Source organism: Thamnophis sirtalis, unplaced genomic scaffold, assembly GCF_051295495.1.
Source record: "Thamnophis sirtalis isolate CommonGarterSnake01/CBP01778 unplaced genomic scaffold, rThaSir2_p1.2 scaffold_5, whole genome shotgun sequence".
Taxonomy (NCBI): domain Eukaryota; kingdom Metazoa; phylum Chordata; class Lepidosauria; order Squamata; family Natricidae; genus Thamnophis; species Thamnophis sirtalis.
The window spans coordinates 84809487-84836969 of NW_028261385.1; the positions used below are offsets into that span (position 1 = coordinate 84809487).

At 37.2% G+C, this 27483-nt stretch overlaps 1 protein-coding gene across 2 annotated transcripts in view; it reads right to left on the minus strand.

Moving 5' to 3' along the window:
- Positions 1 to 27483, minus strand: part of LINGO2 (leucine rich repeat and Ig domain containing 2) — a 773861-nt gene that overhangs the window by 219780 nt on the left and 526598 nt on the right. For both annotated transcript variants that reach the window (XM_087716140.1, XM_087716141.1), the window contains one exon: positions 1450 to 1609. The gene's annotated coding sequence lies outside the window, so the exon portion shown is untranslated. The remainder of the gene's footprint in view (positions 1 to 1449; positions 1610 to 27483) is intronic.

Genomic DNA, 27483 nt, shown 5'->3' on the forward strand with positions numbered 1-27483 from the left:
GCTCTCATCAAAACCCTCTCCCTGAGAATAGAGTGGGAGGGTTGGATCACTCTGTTTTCTATGTATCTCTGTTATTTCAACAGCGTCACATTATCTCAAAATAATGATAACCGATTATCTCCAAAAGACTGTGTAATATAATCTTGATACTCTCTGACTGTAATATGTAGAGCACTGGCAAAAAAAAAAAAGGGGGGGGGGGACAGCTCTTGATCTCCCTATTCCAGAGGTGGACTGCTACCAGTTCGTACTGGTTCATGAGAACCAGTAGTGGAAATTGGGACTGAGTTTCCGAACCGGTAGGGATGACAGGCTGACCACACCCCTGAACCAGTTCCCTGGTCGCTCATGCCATTGCTGGCATGTTTTTTTAGTCATTTTATAATGTTCTGCGCATGTGCAGAAAAATTTACTACTGCGCATGCACAAGCAACACATGGCATGAAGCGAACAAGCAGTAATGCCGGCAGCAACCCACCCCTGCCCTACTCCTGAGATATTTACCTATTTCAGGCATATATTCCTGGACTTTTAGAATCCCAGGTGTGGCCACAAGAAAAACACTTAGTACCGTATTTAGGATGCTATGGATAATGTCTGTATCTGAGCATCATCTCAGCACTTCTCCGACAATACTACATTGTTCAAACATAAATAAATATGATAATATAATGTTATTATCAGTGTTCGTATTAATTTATTTTATCATATTCCCCGAAATTTTACAAATGCTGTTAAATACTCCCGATGTGAAATCACAACTCATTCTCTATATTTCAAAAATAAACAAACAAACAAATCTTTTTTGTGAGGGTACAAATATTGCATGGTAAACTTGGAAAGAATATTTCAGAATCTCCTCTTAATGAATTATTTAAAATTCAAAGAAAGCAAAATAAGGGCGGATGAACTGAGAGAAGCACTAAAAAAAAGGAAACATAGAAGGCAGATAAGAACAGGAGTTCATAGTTTTCTAAAACTGATTATTTGATAATGGTATATTTGAACTGATTCTTTTTGGCTCTGGAATTTGGTATAACGGAGACTGACAATACAGAAGACATTATTTGGTATGCAAACTATCTAATCTGGCTAAAATACAACACAATAAATAAAATTAAATAGCCCAAATGAATATTTACTTTGTCATTGTATGAGACAGTAAACAGAGACAGTAAACAGAAGAATTGTCAATATGTCCCTGCTTACAATTTATTGTGATGTTGATGTTTTATGAGTATATCTATTGTAATTACAGATTTTATGTAATTAAACATTTCTGTATCCAAGGATTAGAAGATCCACTTAACAATTGCTTGTTTTAGATTTTACAGTTACAAATGCAAAACTTTTATTTTTTGCCAAATCAGATTTTTATATATTAAGAAATAAATAAATTTCTTTCTGAAGCCTTATAAAGTTGCCAGGAAGGGATTCCAGAGGCCTTACCTGTTACTCTTTCTTCAAAAGTCCAGTCCTTGCTGCCAACCATGCAAAACTTTTGGCCACTGGTTGAAAGCAAAATGGAGTGTTCGACCATGATAATCCCAACTTGTTATGGATGATAGATTCCTTCAGGGCAGCATATTCTAGCTTCTTGAAATATATCCTATAAAATATCAAGAAACCGTACCATATTAATATAAATACACAACCCCTTAGTCCAAGGAGATCTTTTGATATTTTTATGGACTTGATGTAACAAATTAATCAAAGACAGCCAAAACAGGCCCAAAACCTTCTCAACAATCTTCCTTCCAGAACTTTAACTGGACTGTCTACTTCCTCAGGTCAATAATGCTTCCTGTTAGGAATATAATCTAATGGTTGGGTTGGCAATATATAAACCATGTAACAATGTTGTACCTATTTCTTTAAATCATACTGTAAAGTGTGATTGGTTGCTGTTTTCCTCAATCAGCCATAAGAGGGAGCCAGAATGACTGTTTTGTTAGATGCTGGGCTGATCTGATCTAAGTGTTTTTGGAAGCTGCAAGTGCCGTGAGCTATTGTAAGTTTTGCAATGCTAGCAAACTTTGAGTACCGAACTGATTATATGATACTGGACTATGTTATTTGGATTATCCCTTACCTGAAAGACATTGATAACTGACTGTCCTATCCATGTATGACTTGGACTGTTTGATGGACTCTGATACCTCTATTTCCACAAAAGTAAAAGCCTACTTAAACTGCATTGTCTCTGTATGCTGGTTTGTGTGTTCTCCAACACAACTCTCGCAATGCTTCACTGAACGTACTTGCTCTCCCAACGGGGAGCTTACCTAACACTTCCCAGAAAACCTTGCCAGACCATACACCTCAGTCAATTCAATTGCAGCTGCATAGCTGAAGTCTAACTCAAAGTGAGCTCCCACAACTTTATTCAACCGATAGCTTAAGTAATCCTTGCATCAGCTTTTTACATAGTTTTCTGACCTATCTGTCCCTAAGACTGATTAGGTTACTTTAATAGAATAGCAGAGTCAGGAGGGACAGGCTAGTCCAACCGTCTGCTCAAGCAGGAAACACTATTTCATTTCTGATAAATGGTTGTCCAATCTCTTTTTAAAAATCTCCAGTGGTGGAGCACTCACAACTTTAAAAAAGACCACTAGATATAGCACTTTATTATTTTCAGAAGAACTACACTGCCTACAAATACCAATCCATTCTCCCCTCCCCCCAAACACTGGGGCTATAATTTTTGCATATCTTAATCGCAGTCAATAGAAAGAATACTTTAGTTTTATGAAATGAAATTTGAACCCATAGGGATAGTATAAGCTTTGAATTGATTCAAGCTAAATCATCCTAGTTTATCAATCAACTTAATTAGTTTCTATATTGTGGATGGAGCACAATATTATTATGAAGCCTGCATTCATTATAACCTTTTTATTAATTAACAAGACTTTAATTTCTAAAAAAAATTTAAATTAATTAAAAGCTTATCAGAATGTGTCTAATTTTTAATATGAGATGGGAAAAAGCAGCAGTTAGGGATGCAGCCATATAGAGCAGCAAATTTATATCCAAGTGAATTTTCTCTCACAAAATTTCAAAACCACGAAAACTGATGTGAAAAATCTATGGTTGACATAATTAAACCCAAATTTCTGAGGAATACCTTATAGAATAGAAGCAAAAGGTGACTTATTTAAAATGAAAATAAACACAATACAGGTACTCCTTGCTTGCCAGGTCCCTCATTTAGTGACCATCCATTCACTAAAGTTACCACAGTTGGCAATAAAAACCTCTATGGCCAATCCTTGCATTTACGGCCATTCCAATGTCCCTTGAGCATCTTGATTATTAGTTGTGAATTTCGTAATTGGCTTCAAACAAGAAGAATTAATAAAGAATGAAGAAGTGAAATTGCAGCTCCAACCTATGGTGTCTCATTTAATGACATGTGGGTTCACTTAATGCTAGAAGCAGAAGCGAGGTTTTAAGTCAGGCACAGTCAGATGTTTCACTTAATGACCTTATCACTTAGCAATGGGGCTGCCAGTCCTGATTGCAATCAATAAGAAGGGCTATTGTAAAATATTTACTTGCACAAAGAAGCAAATTGGATTAGCATATAGGATAAAACAAAAGAAGGGGCGATGAAATTCTCTATGGTTGTTTCAAAATTGCTCCCATATGAGCAAGACAGCTCATTCTGTGTCAGATTACCTTATTTCTTTTTCCTCTCCTGTTTTAGTTCTGGGATAATTTAGAAAGATCCTTCACCGAAAGGCAGCGTATTAAAAAGAGAACAATTTTTGTCCACGGAGCTTGGAGATTTCCGCATTAGCAGAAGCCTTTTATTAGGCTTAGGTGATTTAATGTAATCAGTTTCTTAACAAAGCCCTAAAGAGGCTCAGTTATAATAATGATTGAGAACAGCAGAGTAGAAATCCAGGCACGTATATCAGTAACGAAACTGCAGATACCAGATTGACTTGTAATATAACCATCAATACTGAAATGGAGCCAAGAAATGTAATACACATCTTTTCCTGATCGCCCACCCCTTTTTCAATTCTTTGTCTGAATACTGAATAAAAGCCAGCAGGAAACATTTACCTGGCTGGTCTAAAAGTTCACCCAGAAACCCAACAACCAACCATTTCTTTTTGTCAAAATAAAACACATGATATTCAGTTACAGTTTTGGCATTTCTTTTCTCCTGGAAATGTGGCCAAACGTATTATGGCGAACAAATGCTCACAAAGAAAACATTTCATTTTCTTTACTTATTTCCCAGTGATAATTTCCCCTTATAAAATACAACAAAAGGAAAAACTGTTATCACAATATATAACTGCAGATTTCCCCCTTCTTTAAAACTTTCTGTATTGTCTATTTTTCTGTTTGTTTTTGGCATTCAAGTAATAAAAAGCATATAAAATTAAAATGATTTAGTATATACTGATGGCAAAAACAGTCACAGAGTAATATTTGCTAAGAGACTAGGTAAGAATCAAGATCCAGTTTGTGTAGTTTATGTGTCATTCTCCCGGTGGTGAGATTCAAACAATTGAACAACCACTTCTCTGCCCTAATGACCACTGGGTGGGCGTTGCCAACTCAACGTCACTCATGTCAATGGGTGCTTCACCTTAACTGTTACTATGTAATAAGGGTTAACCGGAGAGGCAGTTTCTGTAAGCAGGGCAATAAAGATTAGGCTAGAAACAACACCAATGTTTCCTTCCTGCCTTCCTTACAGCAGCAGCCCTGTAAAGTGAACAAAACAAAATGAGATTTCTTCCAACAATTGGTTCTACAAACTGCTTAGAAAGTTAAGAACTGGTTCTCCCGAATAGGTGTGAACTGGCTGAATCCCACCACTGCAATCTCCCTTCCCTCTCCCTGGATTGAAGACCTATTGTTCTTTGACAAAAGAATGAGGAGGAAAATCATAAGCAATTTTCATATGGGGAATATGAAATTTCATAATTTGTCTCCACATCTCAGCATTCTAGATTACAGTCTCAAAGCTAATATCTCTTAGGAACTCATCAAGATGTGCCTTCAACCACGTCTGCAATTGAGAAGAAGTAATGGTGTCTACACATACTTCTGGATGTGGTGTTTTTGGCAGAAGTGAGCAAATTGGTTTCTTTTGCATTTTTTTTAGCAGCGCCCCCCCCCCCCCCAGCCTGACTGGTGAATCCCCAGGCAAGGATTGTGTCAACATATCATTTTGGAGGAATCATGCCACTAGTTTATAAAAGCAAATATTTGAGCATTGTAACATAAATCTCAGGTAGAAAGAAAAAAAACATGAAGTAGGAGAATTGGGAGAAGATATTCATACTTCTCTTCTTTAGCAGTAGTTCCATCTAAATTCCATTACTCAGATTACCTTCAATGGATGTATGCCAGGGGTAGTCAACCTTTTTACACCTACCGCCCAAGTTTGTATCTCTGTTAGTAGTAAAATTGTCTAACCGCCCACAGGTTCCACAGTAATGGTGATTTATAAAGTAGGGAAGTAACTTTACTTTATAAAATTTATAAAGCAGAGTTCCAGCAAACCCCTACCGCCCACCATGAAAGCTGGAACGTCCACTAGTGGGTGATAGGGACCAGGTTGACTACCACTGATGCATGCCATGTGAAAGAATAAAACTGGGGTTGCTATCTGCATTAGGGAAAATTTGCCGCAGCCAGATAGAAATTCTTCCCACCCACCTACTTTCCCAAGGATTGGCTCAGCTCTTCTCAATCCTTTCCCAAGGATTGGCTCAGCTATTCTCTTCTGTCTCCTCTCTTCTCTTCAGCAAAATCTGTTAGCTGATGATGTAAAATTATTTAACGCCACCGACTATGCTGCTGCCCAACAAAGAGACCTCAACCATGTGTCAGAATAATCACGCATTTGGCAACTCCAAAACTCAACTAACAAATGGTCTGTCATACACATTGGCAATAAAAATCAGAACACCAAATCGGGCAGAAACGACCTTGTAGACAACCCTCACTCTGTCAAGGACCTAGGAGTACTCATGTCAAACGATCTAAGCCCAGAGCTTACTGTAACAGCATTGCCAAAAATGCATTAAAAGTTATTAACCTAATTTTGTGAAGCTTCTTCTCGGGCAACATTGTACTGCTAACTAGGGCATACAAAACCTTTGCCAGACCTATTCTTAAATACAGCTTGTCTTCCTGGAATTCACACTGTATATCGGACCTTAATATGATCAAGCGAGTCCAGAGGTATTTCATGAGAAGTGTACTCCAGTCCTTTGCTCACAATAGAATCCCTTATACCACAATAGAATCCCTTATGCCAATTTTGGCCTTGGACAATCTGGAACTGTGCTTCCTGCGGTCGGACCTAAGCATAGTCCACAAAATTGTCTGCTACAACATCCTACCTGTCAACGACTACTTCAGCTTCAACCACAATAATACATGGGCAAACAATCGATACAAACTCAAGGTAAACCGCTCCAAACTCGATTGCAGAAAATGCAACTTCAGCAACAGAATGGTCTACGCCTGGAATGCTCTACCTAATTCCGTTGCTAATTCTCACAGCTTCAACCTTAAAATGTCTACCGTGGACCTCAACCCATTCCTAAGAGGTCCTCAAAGGGGGCATGCATAAGCACACCAGTGTGCCTACCACCCCTGCCCTACTGTCCCCATTTATTTGTATTCATTTCCTTTGTTTGTGTTTATGTTCATACTTATACCTGCTATCTTGTACATGTTTGAAAAACACATACATACGTACGTAAAGTTTACCACCCCAGAAACCAGGTGGAATTCTAAATTTTCAAGATCTTGTTTTTCTGTGAATTTTTATTTTTTACTTTTGCTTGCGGTGGTTAAAAGAGTAAAATAGGTACAGTTAGGCCTTTGACCTGATGCTAGAAAAAGTGCAGAGAAGAGCAACAAGATGAATAGGGGATTGAGGCCTAAAATATATGAAGAATGGTTGCAGCAGTTGGGTAGTCTGATTTAATGAAAAGAAGGACAAGGGCGACTTGATAGCAGTGTTCCAATATCTAAGTGGCTGCCACTAAGCTGGTGGTGGTGGTGCTGGTGATTGTCAATCTATTCTCCAAAGCACCTCAAGGCAAGACAAGAAACAAAGGATGAAAATTAATCAAGGAGACAACCAATCTAGAACTAAGGAGAAATTTCCTGTTAGAACAATTAATCAGTGGAACAACTTGCCTCCAGAAGTTGTGGGTGCCCCAACACCCAAGAAGAGATCTGACAATTAGTCGCAAACATTATAGAGTTTCCTGCTTGAGCCGGAGGTTGGTCTAAAGACCTCCAACTCTGTTATTCTGTTACTCAGATGATATCGCTTCCTCTTGCTTCAAAGTATAACATAAATAAAATCAAATATTAATTAAGGACACACCTATGGAGTGTAACTGCATGCCAACAAAAAACCCAGTGTGGCTTTTGAATTGGCAGGGACTGCGGACCTTATATGCTATGCCAATATGGAAGCAACTACTGGAGAAGTATTCCAGTTGTTAGCCAGCTGCCTCATGGAATTCCTGACCCCTTTCCAAAGCTTCAGATAATAGTTGTTTCAGGACTGCAGTGTTGTGATACTGTATGCCTGTCTTCGTCTGATAATTGCTGAATTCTACAGATCATTTCCTTCAAACAATTCGTGACTCAAATATTTCACCACTTCCAAAGTGAAAATAGAAAAATAAGGATGGTAGACAACTGCTCCTTTCAAGTGATGCCTATTTCATTTCTTACAAAAAACAAGAAAAAGAAAGAGAGACAGTGAATACATAACAACAAAGATACTTCAAACAGCTTTATGTTAACAATGTAAATATCTCCTTACCTTATAGCCTACAAGGGAAGTCTGTTATATGAAAGCCAACCAACCATAGTTTGACTCCTGGATTTGAACCCAGTAAAAAGAGACTGATGAGCTTCCCTTAACTCTTACAGTTATGGATGTGCATCAGATTGGTCACCGAGAGACTGCAGGTCGACTGTCTCCTAGAAAATAGGCTTCTTTGTACCATGGGAAAAACAAATACCTTGCAGCTTGCAAAGTTGTATTTCCAGTGATTCCACACAATATCATGTATCTGCTGTATTTAACTGCTGGAGCTGTTAAGTAAAATCTGCTGTTGCCAACATAGATGCTGATTTAATGGGTGACAGAAAAATGACTCACTGTCATTATTTGGGCTAAAACTCATATTGAGGGCATAGAAGGATATAAAATCTAGATTTCTGTAGATTACTCAGTGGTTGAATAATTTACACAATGACTGGACAAAACACTAGAGAATTTGCTCTCGGAAAAAGCCTTGATTTCATGAAAAGGATATGCGTTGTACAGGACTGCTTGTACATCAGCTTTCATTCCTTCTCCACCCCACACACAAAGACATTTTCTTGATTCTCAAGCTATAGTAAGGGAAGAAACAAATCTAATTGCTATGTTTAAATGCTAAAATTAATATGAAATGAAATCTGCTTAAGATCACTACCTGTCTTGCTTAGTTAGTTTGGTTCTATGCACTTTGCTATTCGGGTATGACAAGACAGGCGACCAACAATCTCTTGTAACATTTTAAAAAGCTGCAGTGAAGGTGAAGATTTATTTATTAACGATTTAGCCCAATTTTTCCTGAAGAGCATAACAAACTAAAGATAAATCTCCCTCCCTCCTATCTCCCCCTACAACAGCCAACCAAGAACTGTTTGGAAGTTAGCAATAGCAATAATAATAGCAGTTAGACTTATATACCGCTTCATAGGGCTTTCAGCCCTCTCTAAGCGGTTTACAGAGTCAGCATATTGCCCCCACAGTCTGGGTCCTCATTTTACCCACCTCGGAAGGATGGAAGGCTGAGTCAACCCTGAGCCGGTGAGATTTGAACAGCCGAATTGCAGAACTGCAATCAGCTGAAGTAGCCTGCAGTGCTGCATTTAACCACTGCGCCACCTCGGCTCAGTTAGGCTGATGGGTTGAACATCATCCAGAGAACTTCCGTGAGTGACTTAAGTAGGCCCCTTTAAATTGTACTTTGGAACGGTGGAGAATATTTTTGTGAGTCAGTATAGAATAGTGCAATGCTGTCCAAAATTAGCAACTTTTAATACTTGAGGACTTGAATTCCCAGAATACTCCAGTCATTCTCGGAATTCCACACCTCTTAAAATTGCCAAGATTGGACACTACCCAGGGGTAGTAATTAAGATGTTGGCTAGAAAGCAGGAGACTATAAGTTCTAGGCCTATCTTCAGTATGAAAGCCAGCTGGGTGAGCTTGGGCCAATCACACTGTCTAAGACCAAGACTTTTCAGGATTGTTGTTATGGAAGATACAGGAAGTAGAAGGAATATTAGGAAAGTTAATCATCTTCACCATATCTATATAATAGGCATATATACTTTTTTATTCTTATATACATATACATATATGGCAGAATGAAAATATACTAATAACCCTAGCAACAGCACTTAGAGTTAAATACCGCTTCACAGTGCTTTACAGCCCTCTATAAGCAGTTTACAGATTCAGCATATTGCTTCCAACAATTTGAGTCCTCATTTTACCCACTTCAGCAGGATGGAAGGCTGAGTCAACCTTAAGCCTGGTGAGATTTGAATTGCCAAATTGCAGTCAGTGGAAATATCCTGCAGTACTACATTCTAACCACTGCGCCACTGTAGCTAACAACAACAACAACACCACAAAAGAATTTAGCCAAGACATTGGTACGCAGTTTGGAATTGACAAATGTGCAACAATGGCAACCAAAGCAGGCAAGGTCATAGAAGATGATGGAATAGAACTTGAGAATAAAGAAATGATAAAGGCAGTAAAACCAGAAGAAGGCTACAAGTACTTGGGGATTTTAGAGGCCTCTGACTTAATGCATAATAAAGTCAAGAAATTAACTTCAGCCAAGTACATTCAATGAATTCGCAAGATATTAAAGTCCAAATTAAATGGAGGAAACATCATAAAAGCCGTAAACATCTGGGCTATATCTGTGATCAAATACTCTGCAGGAATAATTGATTGGACCCAGATGGAGTTGGACAATTTGGACACAAAAATAAGGAAGCTTATGACAATGAATCATGCTTTGCACCCTAAAAGTGATGTTGAGGGTGGTCGAGGACTCCTACTAGTAAAACAGACTGTGGAAGAAGAAAAACACAGTTTGAATGATTACATCCAGAAAAGTGAAGAACCAATGATTAAGGAAGTAAATAAAGGAGGCCTTTTAAAGACAACTAAGTCAAAAGCTGAATATAAGAAAGAAGTAATTGAGAAGCGAGCTGAAAATTGGAAAAACAAAGCTATGCATAGTCAATACTTGAAAAGTATTGAAGGCAAAGCTGACCAAAAGCTAACTTGGAACTGGTTACAATCAGGAGCACTGAAAAAAGAAACAGAAGGCTTTATTTTGGCAGCTCAAGAACAAGCCTTAGCCACAAACTACATTAAGGCAAAAATTCAACATGTTACCACCAACAGCAAATGTCACCTCTGTAATGAGAAAGACAAGACAGTCGACCACTTGATCAGTGGGTGCAGCAAAATTTCACAAACTGACAATGCCATGACCGCGTTGCTAAGATCATTCACTGGAAATTGTGCCAAAGGTTTGGATTTGAGAACAGCAAAAACCACTGGGACCATCAGGTTGAGAAGGTTTTAGAAAATGAGAAAGTCAAGATCTTGTGGGACTTCAGAATTCAGACTGACAGGCACTTGGCCCACAACACACCTGACATAACAATAGTTGAAAAGAAAAAAAGTATGGTTCATTGACATTGCAATACCTGGAGATGCACGAATTGAAGATAAACAGCAAGAAAAAATCACAAAGTACCGGGACTTGCAAATTGAAGTTGAGCAACTGTGGAAAAAGAAATTGTCTGTTGTCCCGGTTGTAATTGGAGCCCTTGGAGCAATACCTAAAGGGCCACCTCGCTATTTGGAAAATTTAAATTTATCACACTTGAATATTCTGATTCTACAGAAAAACCGCCCTACTTGGAACAGCTTACATCCTTCGACGTTACCTTAACAGTTCCTAGGTCCTTGGTTAGGACTCAAGCTATTGAGCTACCAACCAGCCCCAAAGGTTGTGAATCTCACCAAAGATTAACCACATAATAATAATAATACAGGACTGGGTGTCAACATTAGAAAACCAAAAGCGAAACCATTTGTAATCCCAAAGTGGAAGGTTAAATGCTAACATAAGATTTAAAAAAATTAGGATCAGAAGCAAGTAATTTAAAGAACCTGAAAGAGCAAAAATGGAAGAATGTAAGGATCAAGACAAACTGAATGCAATATTGGCTTAACACCATAAAAATTAAAAAAAGATTTGAAAATCAACAAATAAACCAACAAATAACAGCAACAGCTGAGACAATTGAATAGTATGAGACACAATTTAAGCAAAATGGATTATATCAATAAGACCAGAAGCAATCCTACCAATATATAAATGGCAATAGAAATTCTGAAAATGGAGAGAAAAAAAGTAGGAAAAGAAAAAGAAAGATCTAGGGAAACTAAAAAAGACTAATAAAAATGCTGGATGGATAAAAGAATATGAAGTTATTAAAAATCAAATGTAAGACTAAGAGCAACAGCAGAAATGTTTAAAAACCTAGTGAAAAGGACTTCACTAAAAATTACCCTGTTTCCCTGAAAATAAACCCTCCCCGGATAATAAGCCCAATCAGGCTTTTGAGTGCATGCACTAAAATAAGCCTTCCCCTGAAAATAAGCCCTCCCTGAAAATATTGTAACAAAGCAGCAGCCATGAGGTGACCACACTCGCTGCCTCCTGCACCTCAAAAATAATAAGACCTCCCCGAAAATAAAAGCCAGGCACTTATTTCGGAGGGTGGGGGTGGGGGGTCAAAAGAAAATAAGACTCGGTCTTATTTTCTGGAAAACATGGTAGGCATCTCTTACCAATGATCTATCAAATCAGAAATGTTTCTATCAATCCATCAATGGATCAGCCTACAGCTGATAAAAAAGAAATAGTACAGTTCTAGGCAGAGCTATGGGACAACTCAAAGAAATACAATAGGAATGCAGTTGGAATAAAGGAGGTAGAAAATGAGGGAGGGGGAGCTGAAATGAAAGAACTTGTAATGACCAGAGAAATGTTGGAGAAAAAGGCAAGGGGGATCAAGAATTGATCAGTGCCCACTCATTGCCTTTTCCAAATCCTTGGAAGGACTCAGTAGGTGATAACAATGCCAAATCCACTCTAAATGTCTGGCTGACTCTGTGACCAACTAGAATATATTTACCTAAGGTGTTTGGAACCAAAAGGAGTAAAGTAAGAAAAACAGAGAGGTGCCCCTCCCCCCAAAAATGGATGATTGAATTCAAATTTGGTCCAAATGTGCAGTTCAGAGATGAAATTTTTCTTTTTTAACGCTTGTCACTTTTATTCCTTCTCATTCCCCCTCTTTTTCATTACTCTACCTGTGGCACATAATGAATCTAAAAGCTGACACTGATCCTAGAGTGAGAGAAGAACACAGTAGGAGTTGCATTGATAGACCAGGCAAGAGATATGTTTGGTTCACTCTTTTCTATGAAGAAATTTGAGGTACTGAAGGGACATCTTAATTTGGCCAATGGAAGGTAATGATCGGTTAAACTTTCATCTATCAGAAATAACTATATTAATTTTCCTCCAGCCTTTCAGGTAGGCCAAAATAGATATTTCTGAGCCAAAGCATTCTGCAGAGCATTCAGTTAGTAAAAAGCTTCTCATTGACCCATCCTTGGTCTCCAGGGGGAATCCTTTATTGGTTATGTCTTTCTAAAGTCTTCCTCTCATACATTTTAGTCCCACTATTTATAATATGGAGTTAACATATAATACTGATTGAACTTTCAAGAAATAAAATCAATAGATAATCTTGAATATCTGAAAGCACTGTAGAAACGACCTCCTCCTCTTCCCCCTCCCCCTCCTCCTCATTCTTCTTCTTTATAAAACACTCACAAATCAGACCTAGACATGACAGCCCATGATAGAAGATCCAATTCTTATTACTGAATGGATGATTTTATTAGATTCTAAAGAACACAAAAACATTATTGATATATATTAAGTGTACCGAACTATTTTGTTACATTAACTGCACAACTTATAACATTCAAGTTATTCCTTTCATTTGCCTCTCATTAAACAAAAATCGCAGTAGGAAATTTTTTTAATCAATCAAATAAATCTCTCCAATGAATGTATTAGAAATTTTAAAATAAAAAAATACCCTATTTACTCTTTTGGCTTCAAGATAAACAGGGCAAGCTATTTAGCCACACACAGAAGGTATCTAAACTTTATTTGTTTTAGAAACACAGAGATAATTTTTTCCTTGTGCTTTTAGAATCAAACAAGCTCATCCCTCAAAAGGAAATACTGAAATAATCTTTGGTATTTCTTTCTGATTGGAAAATGCCATGTTTACAATACATATGTCCCAAACAGCAGTGAATTGGGGAATGATAATATCACAGGGAAAGAAGAAGCAATGATTGGATGTACATTTTCTGCAATTAAGCTAGTTATGATAGTGATAGGCAGCAGTAATTTAGATCTATACTATATTGTGCAGAGAAGTCATGCTTTTTAATGGGGGAAATAATGCACAATTTAAATAGATAATATGCTAATTCAACAAAAACAAACAGTGATAATAACACCAATTAAGGCAATTGTGGATAATTATATGTAACTGATGCACAATAACAATTTGAACCTAAACTGCAAACAGTCTATATCCATTTTTCTGGAAGAATGCCCACAGCATGCAATACCATAAAAATAATAATACTAAAGGACAGATTTAGGCAGACGTAGAGAATCTGAGAATTCTAGAGCTGAAAGTATCTTAAAAAAACTGGGTTTTACAACTTCCTGACTATAATTGACAAAAATTAATTCATTTTAAAACAGGATAGCACTAGCACTTAAGACTTATATACGATGTTATGGTGCTTTACAGCCTTCTCTAAGTGGTTTACAGAGTCAGCATATTGCCCCCAACAATCTGGGTCCTCATTTTACCCAACTTGGAAGGATGGAAGGCTGAATCAATCCTGAGCCGGTCAGGATCAAAATGCTAGCAGTCGGCAGAGTTAGCCTGCAATACTGCATTCTAACCACTGCGCCACCACAGTTCTTCTGGCTACAAACAAAACCCAGCATTATATGCCCTTAAGTACACTTACCATGATTATTGAAATAAAAATAATCCAAAGAAAATTCCACCAAGTTTATTTACTCATCCTACATGTAAAGCCATATTACTTGGTATCTAGTCTATTGTAGAGTTTATATTCGTGTATATTTTCTGCTTCAAAATGCTGGAAAAGAGTAGATGAAGAAGGACACCAGAACTAAAAGCAAAGATCAACAGGCTGTATATGACTTCAGGTCTCAAGTTGGTTTTTTGGGGGGAAATGTGCATTTTGAGTTAGAAATAGAATGCAAGAAAAACCAGAGGAACTCCAAATATTCATCCACGAAGCAAGCAACCTCAGCCATGTTTCTCAACGTCAGCAACTGCAAGATGTGCAGGTTTCAACATGTAGTATTCCTGATGCTGGCTGGAGAATTTTGGGAATTGAATTCCATGCCTCTTAAGGTTGCTGGGATTGAGAAACATCGAACTAGAAGCAATCTTTATGAACTTATTTTTCTGCTATGGGAGTTGGGGGAAAAAACACCAGGGTGGAGAGACTAAAGCTTGTGTTGCTCCCTTGAATTCACTTCATTGAAAAAATGTGAGACCAAATTAAAAAGTGAGCACTGTGAATATTTACCCTCCCGCTTCTTCTTTAATCATTGGGAAGGGCTAAAGGGAGACATTGACTTACTTCACAGTCAATGTCCCTTCAGACATCGACTGAAGGGAATTTTCTGTGTTGTTGCTTTAACCTGAAAACCCCTTGACCAACTAAAAACCCATGCTCTCACCATGATGAGGGTCTCACCATGAAATATCTATTGTTTATAGATCTTTCTAGGAATAATCACGGGATCACAGAACTTCCCACTGTCTTCTGATGAACTCCAGAAGAAAACAGTATCCTGCAGCCCTGTGAGTTGCAGCAGATAAAAGTAAAACAATGTTATGTGTATGCACTAAAATCAAGCAGAATTTGATTTTACAATTTTGGATCTCATCCTAACTCCCCAACCCCTTCTAGACATTGTGTGGCCATCTCTGAGCGTGAAAAGCAAACAGATAAAGCTTTATTTTTTTCCCCACCTAAAGATCTCCTTTGCCAAGTTCTCTTGGCCCCTCTTGTAATTTCTGAAAACATTCTACATATTCTGTGACAAGGATGGGAAATCCCCCTCTGCCCCCCCCCCACCGGCTAAAGGCGTTTCTATATCTTGGAAACAAGATTCTGCCCAGCATGATACGCTTTAAGAAAAAGAACATAATTATATATTCCAATCTTTCAATCTTAGCGCCTTTGAGAAATGTTCACATCCCAATAAAATCAGATAGCCCAGACAAAAGACACATCTGGAGGGACTTACGCTGGGAAAGGATGCTTTATAAAGCAGTGTTTTTCAAACTCGGCAACTTTAAGAGATGTGGACTTCCACTCCCAGAATTCCCCAGTTGTATGCTGGCTGGGGTGTTCTGGGAGTTGAAGTCAACATCTCTTAAAGTTGCCGGGTAAATGTAAATGTAAGAGGCTATATAGTTCACATTGCATTTTGGAGAAGGCAGGCTCAGTACATAATCTATATCCTTTCATGAATTCCCAAAATACATTATTTAGAAACAATATAGCATATTTGAATCTAATTATTTTACTGTAATTGTTTTACATATTCTACTGTGGTAAATCTGCTCTGTGAAAGAACAAACCACCCTTCTTGCATTCTCAAATAGCCCAGAAAATGGGTTGTGCTCCACTGAGCACGATGGAAAGATCACACTATATCAGAGTTAGTTGAACTATTTATTTTAAAAAATGAAATTCCCTGAAGTCCTCAAGTAAAAACAATTAGTGGTGTAATAATGAAGGCATACTCTTCACAATTATTATGGAATAATCATTATGCTTGTTTAGTGACTGATGAAGAAAGATGCTGAATGGAAATTTAATCACTGATTTCCTATCCTAGAGTGAGGTGCCTAATGAGATCACATAATTACAACCCAATGAATTTGTATCTTTAGTTGATACACAACTCTGATTACCTAAGAAAGGGGTTGCATAATCTTCCAAAGAATTAATGGGAAATGCTTTGAACATATACAGTGATCAGAATATGCTACCTGGGAAAGCTATAGAGCACAGGAAAAGAAAAACCGCCTATGTGCCGCTCATTTTAAAAGAATATAAAGATGATTCTCACTTAACCACTTTTAAGGCACAGTGTGGGCTTAGTGGTTAAGACTCTGTGCTTGTTGGCTGGAAAGCGCGCACATGCTCATAACCAGCAAACTAATGTGCTGAAGCTGACCAGGCTAAGGAGGCTAGCCAGATGAATATCTGGTAGGCAGAATTTTTTCTCTTTTCCTTTCCAAAAACTAAGGTGTATCTTATACTCCGGAGCGTCTTATGCTCCAAAAAATATGGTGACTTCACTTAACAATGCAGTTGCCGGTTTGTGAGGCAATGAAGGTGAGTTGATGTCTAGGCTGTGTAAAAGCAATCACAGCCAGGTAGAAACTCTATGTAATCACAATTTTGCTCACAACTAGCCAGTGTGTTCCTCCTTCTGATAGTAATTGAGCTACCCTCTGGGGTTTCCAAAGATGTGCTGATATCTAGAGGCAGCTTCACTCCATCCAGGCTCTTATTATGTCAGAAAAGTAAATGCTAAGTCAGAGTGAGTGCTGTGCATTGCAGAAAATGAAGTAAGAAAATGGCAAGCAATGTCTGGAAATGGACAGATCTTATAGATAAGCCGGAATCAGTCAACTGCTAGAACCGCAAACTACCTTGAGCCACATATCCTGCTGGGATTCTGGCTTGGAGCTTTGTAGCAATTAGGAAAAGATCAGATATCCTGAGGTAGCATCTCATCGCAACTGGTGCAATAACTTTGGAAAAAAAGACAAAAGCTGTATGCTACTTTATAGACTTTGAGACTTTTATTTGAACTGAGTATTAAATGACTGAGTATTAAAAATGTATTTATGTGGAAATACATCCTGGCCATCAAGAAATATGACCCTCTATTCCTCATGTCCATCCACGAAGACTCAAAAGGACACAAATTTGATATAACCGGGACCAAGTTGTAACCCAGAAGAAATCAAGGAGATAAAGGGGATTTCTGGAAGCCTGGTTTTCCACCAATAAATCAATAAACAGACACATTAACATCGACCCAATCTAACAACCACTTAGAACAAAACATCATCAACTAGGATCCCAAAGGCAGCATATAAAGACCAATGAACAATCACGCTGCAAACGAAGTTATAACTCAACAGATCACAAGAAATCTGACCACATCACAAACAGCTGATGAAACCGCCCCGAAACCAGACCATGACATCATCAGAAGACATCCAAACAACACCACTTGCACTAATTTACATAACACGGATGGTACTTAAAATCAAGGACAACTTGTTAGTTGTGAAGTTACGTCCGACCCATCGTGACCCCATGAACAATGTACCTCCATGGCTTCCTGTCCTTTACCATCCTCTGGAGTCCATTTAAGCTCATGCTGATTGCTTCGGTGACTCCATCCAGCCACCTCATTCTCTATCGTCCCTTTCTTATATTGTCCTCAATCTTTCCTAGCATTAGGCTCTTCTCCAGTGAGTCCTCCTTCTCATTAGGTGGCCAAAGCATTCGAGTTTCGTCTTCAGGATCTGGCCTTCTAATGATCAGCCAGGGTTGATCTCCTCTAGGACTGATCGGTTGGATCACCTTGTAGTCCAAGGGACTCGCAGGAGTCTTCTCTAGCACCAGAGTTCAAAGCCCCCAATTCTTTGGCGCTCAGCCTTTCTTATGATCCAATTTTCACAGTCCTACATTGCAATTGGGAAAACCATAGCTTTGACTATACACACTTTTGTTGGCAGGATGATGTCTCTGCTTTTTACTATGCTGTGTAGATTTGCCATAGCTTTCCACCACAGGAGCAAGAGTCTTTTAATTTCTTGGCTGCTGTCCCCATTTGTGGTGATCTAAAACCAAGGACTATTACAGCCAGCCAATCACACAACCCAAATCAGACCAGGACTCAGAAAGATATTTAAAGGCCAGTATTTCCCCAGACAAGTACACTGAAGATGTCTCTTTGAATGGGGATGAAATGTTTGCAACCAAATCGCCAAGCTCAGAGCTCAAACCAACAACTTAACTACCAACCCAAGCTATTAATATTCAAAGACATTTCAATTTACATGGAAACTTCACCTGGTAACTCAGAGCCATAGCCTCTTGCTGGGGAAGGTGGTTTTGTAGGGCAATAAAACATTGTGTACAGATTTTCTATGCTATGTTCCTCTGGGTCCTTGGAAAGCAAAGAACCCTCACAAGGTTCCAACTGTGCTGTGGTCACTAAATGAGGACCATCTGTATAATGTATTCAATTACACACATGAAATAATTGCGTGCTTACGTCAATCGTGGGTTAAGTCCTTTCTAAGAAACTAATTTGAGAAAATGCCTAGAGAGGCTTCTCCCCAATTCACATGAAGGTAAATTGAGGTGGGTAAGGAAGCACATTTGAGCTTGCAATATTCTGTTAGTAAAATTCTGTTCTAATAAAAGTAGTTTTAGACCTGTAGGGCATTGGTGTCTTAGTCTATAGGGTAGACAGTGTAAAACAAAATAAAACAAGTTGTTCCACTCTCTGAGAAACATCAATTCCAACCCTTAATAAACAAATGAATAAATAAAACCGTCACATTCATAAAGTTGCTTACAGCAGTGTAGTATGATACATTCAATCAATTACAAAAGCACAGGTTGTATCACACTGATCAATCTATCCTACTTTCGGTTATCATAAAAATATGGTTAAAACTACAACTTTTTCTAATAGAATTTATCAATAAATGCAGCCCCCTAGACTCATAGGACAGAGCTTGGCTGTATTATTAAATTGTGGTTTCAAATTGTTGTCTTTTGTGATCTTTTTAGCAATAACCAATAACTCATTTGGATTTTTAGCTCTAACAATGAAATTTCCACTACTGTAAATTGTTTAATTGCACACATTCATCACCCAGCTGGTACTGGTAATCAGTTTGTTGAGGAATTTAATTTCAAGGCTTCTGGCATTATCAGAGTCAGCTTCTCTCCTGGTGATTTAGGGAGATGTTAACATCCCAGACAAATCTTCCTTTTTTAGTACAGAAATATATTTATTGTTATCTTCTATATTGCTATCTTCTATATTAGTTCTCTTGAGAAATTCACCTTCTTTATGTTCCAATATACATCACTGTCTTTCAGTTTACTTCTACTTAAAAGTATTCTTTCTCATTTTAATTTTTTATCATGTAAATCGTTGTATTAGTTTATAATATAAAATACAAAAATACTAAAGCAAATAATAGGAAAAATAGGAGAGGGAAAATGGACGAGAAAAGTGTGGAGAAGAAGGGAAAAAGAAAGAAAAGGCATTGACTCTTGACTCCCTTTGGTGTAGTAGAATAAGAAGTAACCTCAACTTTTTACTTTTACATAATAGTATAAACTGGTTTATATAGTTTCTAATTTCTGTAACAACAGATCTATCTAATGAGTAAAACCCAACATCAAAGGTTTATTTTTCCCCCACCTCCAGCACAAAGTCCAGAATTGGTTTCCAACTAGAAATAAAAGTGCTTGTGTTTTTTACTTTTATCAAAGCAATCAATTTAGCCATCTCTGCTAAAAGTGTTCTTTTTCAATTGCTTCCTTATCTTACTGTCAAAACATAGGTTTCCATTTGAAGCTATCTTCCAAGTTAGCACTGGCTTATTTATTAATGTCTCACTGGCGGTGCAAAGAAAATAATTTAACTTCAGTGCCTTTCTTTTTTTTTCTTAATTGCATTTATTTTTATCATGCCTGTATAATTCTTACAAATAAATCATGGCGATGAACATACCTAATATTTTTCTTCCTTTTTTGCCCAATGCAAACACTGTGTGAGGTAAGTTGGGCTGAGAAAGAATAAAAACCAATCAGCCACATTTGATATTTTAGACCAATGAAAAACTATGTGCAACCCGAATTCCCAGCCATTGGCACTTTACACCAATGATTTCCACTACACAATCTTTCTGTACTTTTTCTGTTATGTATTTTTATCTTTAAACATGTTTCTTCATCATTAATGTTGCTAAGGGTTCAGTGCTGCATCATCTTTTTTTTTTTGTACCATCTTCCTTTAGTAATTCTTTTCACCTTTCTTCTTTTCATCCTAATTACCCCATTTGCACCAATGATGCCCAAGTATAGCCCTAAATCCTGGACTGGAGATGATTTGTCCAAATCACCCCATTCCTACCTCCTTTTTTGCCATTTGTGAACCAGATTATTAGGGGACTAAAACATATGAAGAACAGTTACAGGAGCCCTTGTGGTGCAGTAGTTAGAATGGAGTACTGCAGTATTATAGGTTGACTCTGCCCTCCTGACCGGCCAAAGGTTGACTCAGCCTTCCATCCTTTCAAGGTCAGTAAAATGAGGACCCAGATTTTTGGGGGCAATATGCTGACTCTGTAAACCATTTAGACAGAGCTATAAAGTGTTCTGAAGCAGTATATAAGTCTAAGTGCTATTGCTATTGTTACAGGAAGAATGGCTGCAGGAATTGGATATATCTAATTTACTGAAAAGGAGGGCTGGGGTGACATGATTCAATATCTAAAGGAGCTGCCACAAAGAAGAGGGGGTCAACCTATTTTCCAAAGCACCTGAAAGCATGAAGCAATGGATGGAGACTAATCAAGGAGAGAAACAAATAGAACTAAGAAAAAATTTCCTGACAATGCAGACAATTAACCAGTAGAATGGCTTGCCTTCAGAAGTTGTTGATGCTTCATCACTGGAGGTCTTTAAGAAGAGATTGGACCATTTGTCTGAAATGGTGCGGGATTTCCTGCCTGAGCAGGGAGTTGAACTAGAGGACCTCCAACATAGGGATAAGAAAGGGGGGAGTGCAAGATAAAGAAAGAAGGAAAGAGAAAAAAGGTGTTGACTTTCAATTGTTTCTAACACAGTAAATGCTAATACAATTAAGACTTCAACTTTTTATCTTACCTATAATTATTACAAGTCAGTTTTACAACTGCATAATTATTAAATCTTCAAACCAAATTCTAAATTTCATTTTTTTCTTTTTCATGCATTAAAAAAAACCAGAAGCAATATCCCAACGGAAATAAGACCAAATAAACTCTCTTGTGTCAGGCATAAGAACCCAAACTACAAACGTCCACAAAATTGACGGTAGATAAGAATCAACAGAATTCCAGAAGTTCTGGATTCCAAATCAATGTCACGTTTGACCCCTCCTTCATATTCAGATTGGTCATCTCCTACAGCTTTGTTTAAAATAGTTTATATTGCCATCTTAATCAAATGCATTTTTCTTTTTTTCACCTTCTTGTGGGAAATTATATATTTCTATTTACACTTATTAATATTTCTAAATATCATAATCTATATTAGCAAAAATCACTATATTCTTTCAAATTATTTAACCTTAAAGTGAAAATTCTCTGCAACTCTTCTTTTTCAACTGTACTGGAAATATATAATTAAACCATCTTTATAATAGATACTGTTGATGTCAGATTTATATTCCAAAATTACAATTAACTCCTTTGTATTATCAGATGCTTGTACAGTAGCCTCAGTGGATTCTGCACCTGGTTACCAGTACATCTCTGGCTTACTCAACTTTCTTACAATGATTTGAGTAATTTGTCTCTCTTGCTCCTCTTTTATGAAGTTTTTGGAACATAATTGATCAATAGAGTGAATTGTTTTGTTTAATAATTTCCAAAATATTTTTTTTCAATCTCTATTTGGTTTAGGTGCGTTTGATGTTGCTTCATCTTCTGTTCATTTGCTCCCTCTTGTGATCAAACAATACATCTTTTTTTAAAGGTTTTTATAGATCAGCTGGTTTCTCTTGGCCAGTCAGAATCCACTAAAATTGGAAAACTCCAGCCTCCCATAATAAACAATCCAAAATTACAAATTATAATTCCCAAGGTCAAATTAAGGTGACAAATTCATGGAAATGACAAAATAAAATCACAACCTTTTACCTCCTTATGTTTTTCTACCAAAATTAGAAAGAAAAAAGTATCCCACAGTTCTTTATTTTAGCTCATGCACGTGCGTGGCTTGTACAGCACCTGCGCGACGCTCCAACTCTCTGGCAACCCTCCTCCTCATTGTTCAACAATTACAATTTCCCAAAAGTGACACAGATCTTCAAAAGGGAGTAATTAAAAAGAGCCTCTTTTAGCTTAATAAAAATAATAATCAAATAAGTTGTTTAAGAAATGAAAAGCATGACTTTCTGCCCATTTGAAAACTAAATTCCAAAATGGCTGCTTTTTCAACAAAGAAGTCATTGCAGTCCCAACTCTCAACTTATGAACAACTCATTGGACCACTTCAGAATGCTGTTCCAGAGTGTTCTTGAACTGGTGCTGTATGAGGGATATTGTGGGATGATTCTGGGACTCTCCCTAACCCAGGAGAGTCGAGTTAGGGAAATCTGTTTGTAAATTGAAAAAGCTTTGATGAGGAAGAAAGTTTTGCAGACTGGCCAGATGTCCAGCTTCAGTGTCCTGGGCCTCATCAGTAATGAGGAACAGAAATATAGATTGATATGGAGTTTCTTGAAAGTTCTTAATTGAAGGCTTTTGGTTGACAAAAAATGGAGAATTAGAATCTCTGAAAGAGCAGAGACTCTGCAACAGCAATGACCAATGGACTGGTTGGAAGCTCAGTCTAATAGAACTCATATAGATAATGACAAGATTTCTTATTTGTATTCCAGAAAACTGCTCCTCATAAGGAAATAACAGGCTAATGATTATCTCATGGGTCTGAGCCAGTGGTGGGTTGCAGGCAGTTCGCCCCAATACGTGCGTACCGGAGCCTGCTCGGAGCTCCGGGTACTATTCTGGTATGGTGCTCTGGAGGACCCACCCACCCGCCCGAGCTCCTTACCTGTTCTTTAAAGCCTTCGGCACTTCCGCGCACGTGCTTGGCTTGTACAGCACCTGCGTAACGCTCCACCGAGCAGCTGGAGCATCACGGAAGCTTGCGGAGGCGTCGCTGACAGGTTTGATGCATGCGCACACTGTGTGTGCATGCATACTGCATGTTCATGTGGAGGACTCCGGGGCCCGTTGCAACCATACCGGCTGCAATAGGATCCGGAACCCACCACTGGTCTGAGTAATGGGTGATAAGGAAAGCTAACAAGTTGTCAACTGTGGTGGGGTCTTTAAGGACAATGGGTTCAACTACCTTATTTTCTAAACACCTTGGATTTACAATTATTTCAGTTAAACTGGTCTTCCAAATAAGTTAGTAAAACTAACTTGGTCAGTTTTATGCCAAAATGGAGGAATAGCTAACTAGCAGAATAGAAGAATATAAAACAAATTTAGCAAAATTTAGAAAAAAGCTAAATAAACATTTATTTTAAATATGTTTTTAAACAGTTTAAAACAGATGAATTTGGAATATTAAATCTTTTGCTAAGATTTTTTTTTAAATGAACAAATAAAACATTTCTATGGAAACACAGATTGTTTAGTCTATCAGGAAAGATATTATTGGCATGAGCGGAAAACAATGCAACTGAAACCTGATAATTCATGAACATAGAAATGGCCACCAGAGGTGGCTAAAGTTACAGACAAGGAAAATGACAGACCTTAAAGGTCTGTTCCTTGAGCCATTTCAAATGATTTTTTGAAGAATTGGGAGAGAAACTTATAATTAATTTAACAAAAAATTTTGCACCTGAAAAAAATATATAAAGAAGTGAACAATGTGGTAGAAAACAAAATGTAAGAATGTATAGACAGACAAGATGAAGAGAGAATAAAAATTCTAGCTGATGAAGAAACATAGGAAAATAAAGAAAATGAAAATTAGAGAGGACAGTCAGAATAGAATTACAAAGGACAAATCAAGAGATGCAAAATATTCTGAACCAGGGCTTATTTTTGGATTTACTAAAGAGGGTTTCTAAAACCATGAAGAAAATTTGAATTGAGTTTCAATCCTACAAAAGCAACATCATGAAATAAAGTCATCCATCCATCCATCCATCCATCCATCCATCCATCCATCCATCCATCCATCCATCCATCCATCCATGACAATGATTTTTGGATTTGTGACTGGATAAGAGGAAGGAGGGGAATATGAGAAGAAATGAACCATTTATGTTATTTCATAGGGGTGGGGAATTATTTATTTATCTGAACTTGCTGAAAGGAAGATCAGGAATTGCTTCTTTCTTTCTTTCTTTCTTTCTTTCTTTCTTTCTTTCTTTCTTTCTTTCTTTCTTTCTTTCTTTCTTTCTTTCTTTCTTCCTTCCTTCCTTCCTTCCTTCCTATCTATCATCATCTATTTCTTTTTTTCTTTACTTTATATTATTTCTTTTTCTTCCCTTCTCTTTTCTATATCCATTTGCATTATTTTTAGTATTGCAAAACCTTTAATAAAAATACATCTTTTTTAAAAAAAAGACATTTCCTCACTAAAAAAGCCAACAATATTTTATTTAAACAATACAATTCAAGGATTCCTCACTGCCAAACAAGCAAAATAGCTGATAAATTCCCTGATCAAAACATTAGAAGAGTATGCTTAGCAGATTACTTGATGCTTCTTCCTATTTAGTCCAGAACAGGACTGTTTGCTGCACCTCCCCCAAAGCAGCTGTTCTGGTTAGCTGTTCTCAGAAAGTACCTGTTTCAGCTACAACACTGACTCATCAAGCCTGAACATACCCAACTATCTGGAAAATATGCTTGTGGTTTATATGCTTGGGTAATTTTGTAATCTAATCAGAACAGACTGGTGTGAGATTTAAAAATTAGTTCTCATACAGATAAAAGTAGGCAGTCTCATAGTAGGTCAGTGAATATTTACAAAACAAGGTCCAGATGGAAATTGACCGAAACAGATTCACTTCCAGTCTTGTTCACAGAGTGGGTGAAAGAAAAAAGCACAAGAAATGTTGACCACTGACTCAACAGAGCTGGCATTTGACTCAAACAGTTCCTGGAATTACTTTGTAATGGCTTCTTCATAGATTCTCTACAACAAAACTACTTATCTATGCCTTAGGAGTTATCCATTTAAAATGTATTTAGAAGTTTCTCTTTAACGGGCCTTTATAAGTCATTGATATTTCATCTCTAATATTTTTATTCTTTAAATGTACTTGCTAATCACTATTTTAAATGCTAGGGGTCATTCAGTTTACTAATTTTATGTTTTAAGATGAGATCTTAACTTGGTATATAGTGTATTGTATATTATTATATACAATATATACACATACATACACATACAATATTCAATACAGTATAATGTACCAGCACATCTAGTTTGTATTTTATCCTTTTCTTCAGTTAATACTTACATGAAAATAAAACTACTACTGGAATGAAACTATTACTGGAATTACTGATACAACATTGACATGACACTACAAATAAGCAGAAACTTCCTGTATCACAAACAACAAATCAGTGGAAGAGATTTCTGCCTAAATTACTAGATGTTACTAGAAGATGTAAAACACTGCAATCTGATTTTAACCTTGCCATTAACAGAAAGAAATAGCAATAGCACTTAGATTTATATACCCCTTCATAGTGCTTTTACAGCCCTCTCTAAGTAGTTTATAGAGTCAGCATATTACCCCCAACAATCTGGGTCCTCATTTTACTGACCTCGGAAGGATGGAAGGCTAAGTCAACCTTGAAACAGTGAGGATTGAACTGCCAAACTGCAGGCAGCTGGTAGGCATGTAATCTGCAGTACTGTATTCTAACCACTGCACCACTGCAGCTCAGGTAGATGAGGTAGAAATTTCAGTGGCCATTAACATGAGTGATCCAAGTTCATCAAAACTTTCTTAGAACTCAAAAATATGTTTAAGAAGTACAATTTAATCACTGTTAAAGTCATTAGCTTATATGAAGCTCTAGTACGGATGCACTGGAATAACCTGGTTCATTTTAAATCTTGAGAAATCTCTAAAATATTACCAGAACGCAATTACCAGAATGCAATCTATGCACCATTATAACTTATTTATTTGTTTTTCATTCCCATTTGTATTATTTTTTAAAAATAACTCAAGGTGGCTAACATACTTAATATTTCTTCCTTCTTTTATTTTCTGCATGACAACAATTATGTGAGGAGAGCTGGGCTGGCTCAAGTCACTCAAGCCGGCTTTCATACCTAGGGCAGGACTAGAACTCACCATCCCCTGGTTTCTAGCCTGGTGCCTCAGATACTCAGATACAAGAACATCAGTAATAGCAATGCTATGTGTTTTTTCTGCCGCTACCTTAAGATCTGCTAGAGTAATTGTGCTTTCTGTTAACATTTGTCATGTCTTTCATTATGTTGCTGGAAAGTTTATGTTATGGAGTAAAAAAAATCCTAGAATAAAATGCTAGAGGAGGAAGAAGAAAAGAAGAACTTTATCCCTATCATTTGGAGCACTGTAAAATTGCCAAGACAAAGATATATGCAGAGATTACTACTAGTACCAACATGGTCCCGCTCCTCAGATAAAATATTGCCAACAAATAATTATTATCTTATATTTTCTCAAACTTTTTGTTTTCTATCCTCAGCCTTCGCAAGAACGGAAACCAGTAATTATAGGGTAGGTGATTACAGATACAGTATAACTTAGGAGAACTGTACAAAACAAACAGGTAGTTGAGTAAATAAATTCCAGCAAGGAATAGATGATAAAACTACTTTCATATATTAGCTGTGTCTATTAAAGTTCAAGTCAATTTCTGACACAGAAACATGGCTGGAAATGTAATCATTTTCAATATATTGGTTATGAAAGAAATCATTATTTGCTTCTAAAATTAATATCTGGATAACAAGTCATGGAAAATAATGAACATGAAGTGCTTTAACATTATATGTTAGAGGTCCAAAGATATATTAGACAATCATTTATGAATCTCTCTTTACATTTCAGAATCTGTGGTCCAAAAAAGTGAACATTAGCATATACAATTGAACTTTTCATTCTTTTCTCACTATTTCCCAACTTAGAACAGGATATGAGTTGAAATTTCTCTCCTTTACTAATTCCATTGTCTTTTATTTTTAGCACACTGTACCAGATTTTTCCCTCTCTTAAAAATTAGATGGTATGATTAAACTGAGCTTGCTATATTTAAAACTTTGTCTCGTCAAATGTGATTGCTTTGTAAGGCCTTAGAATACGGTGT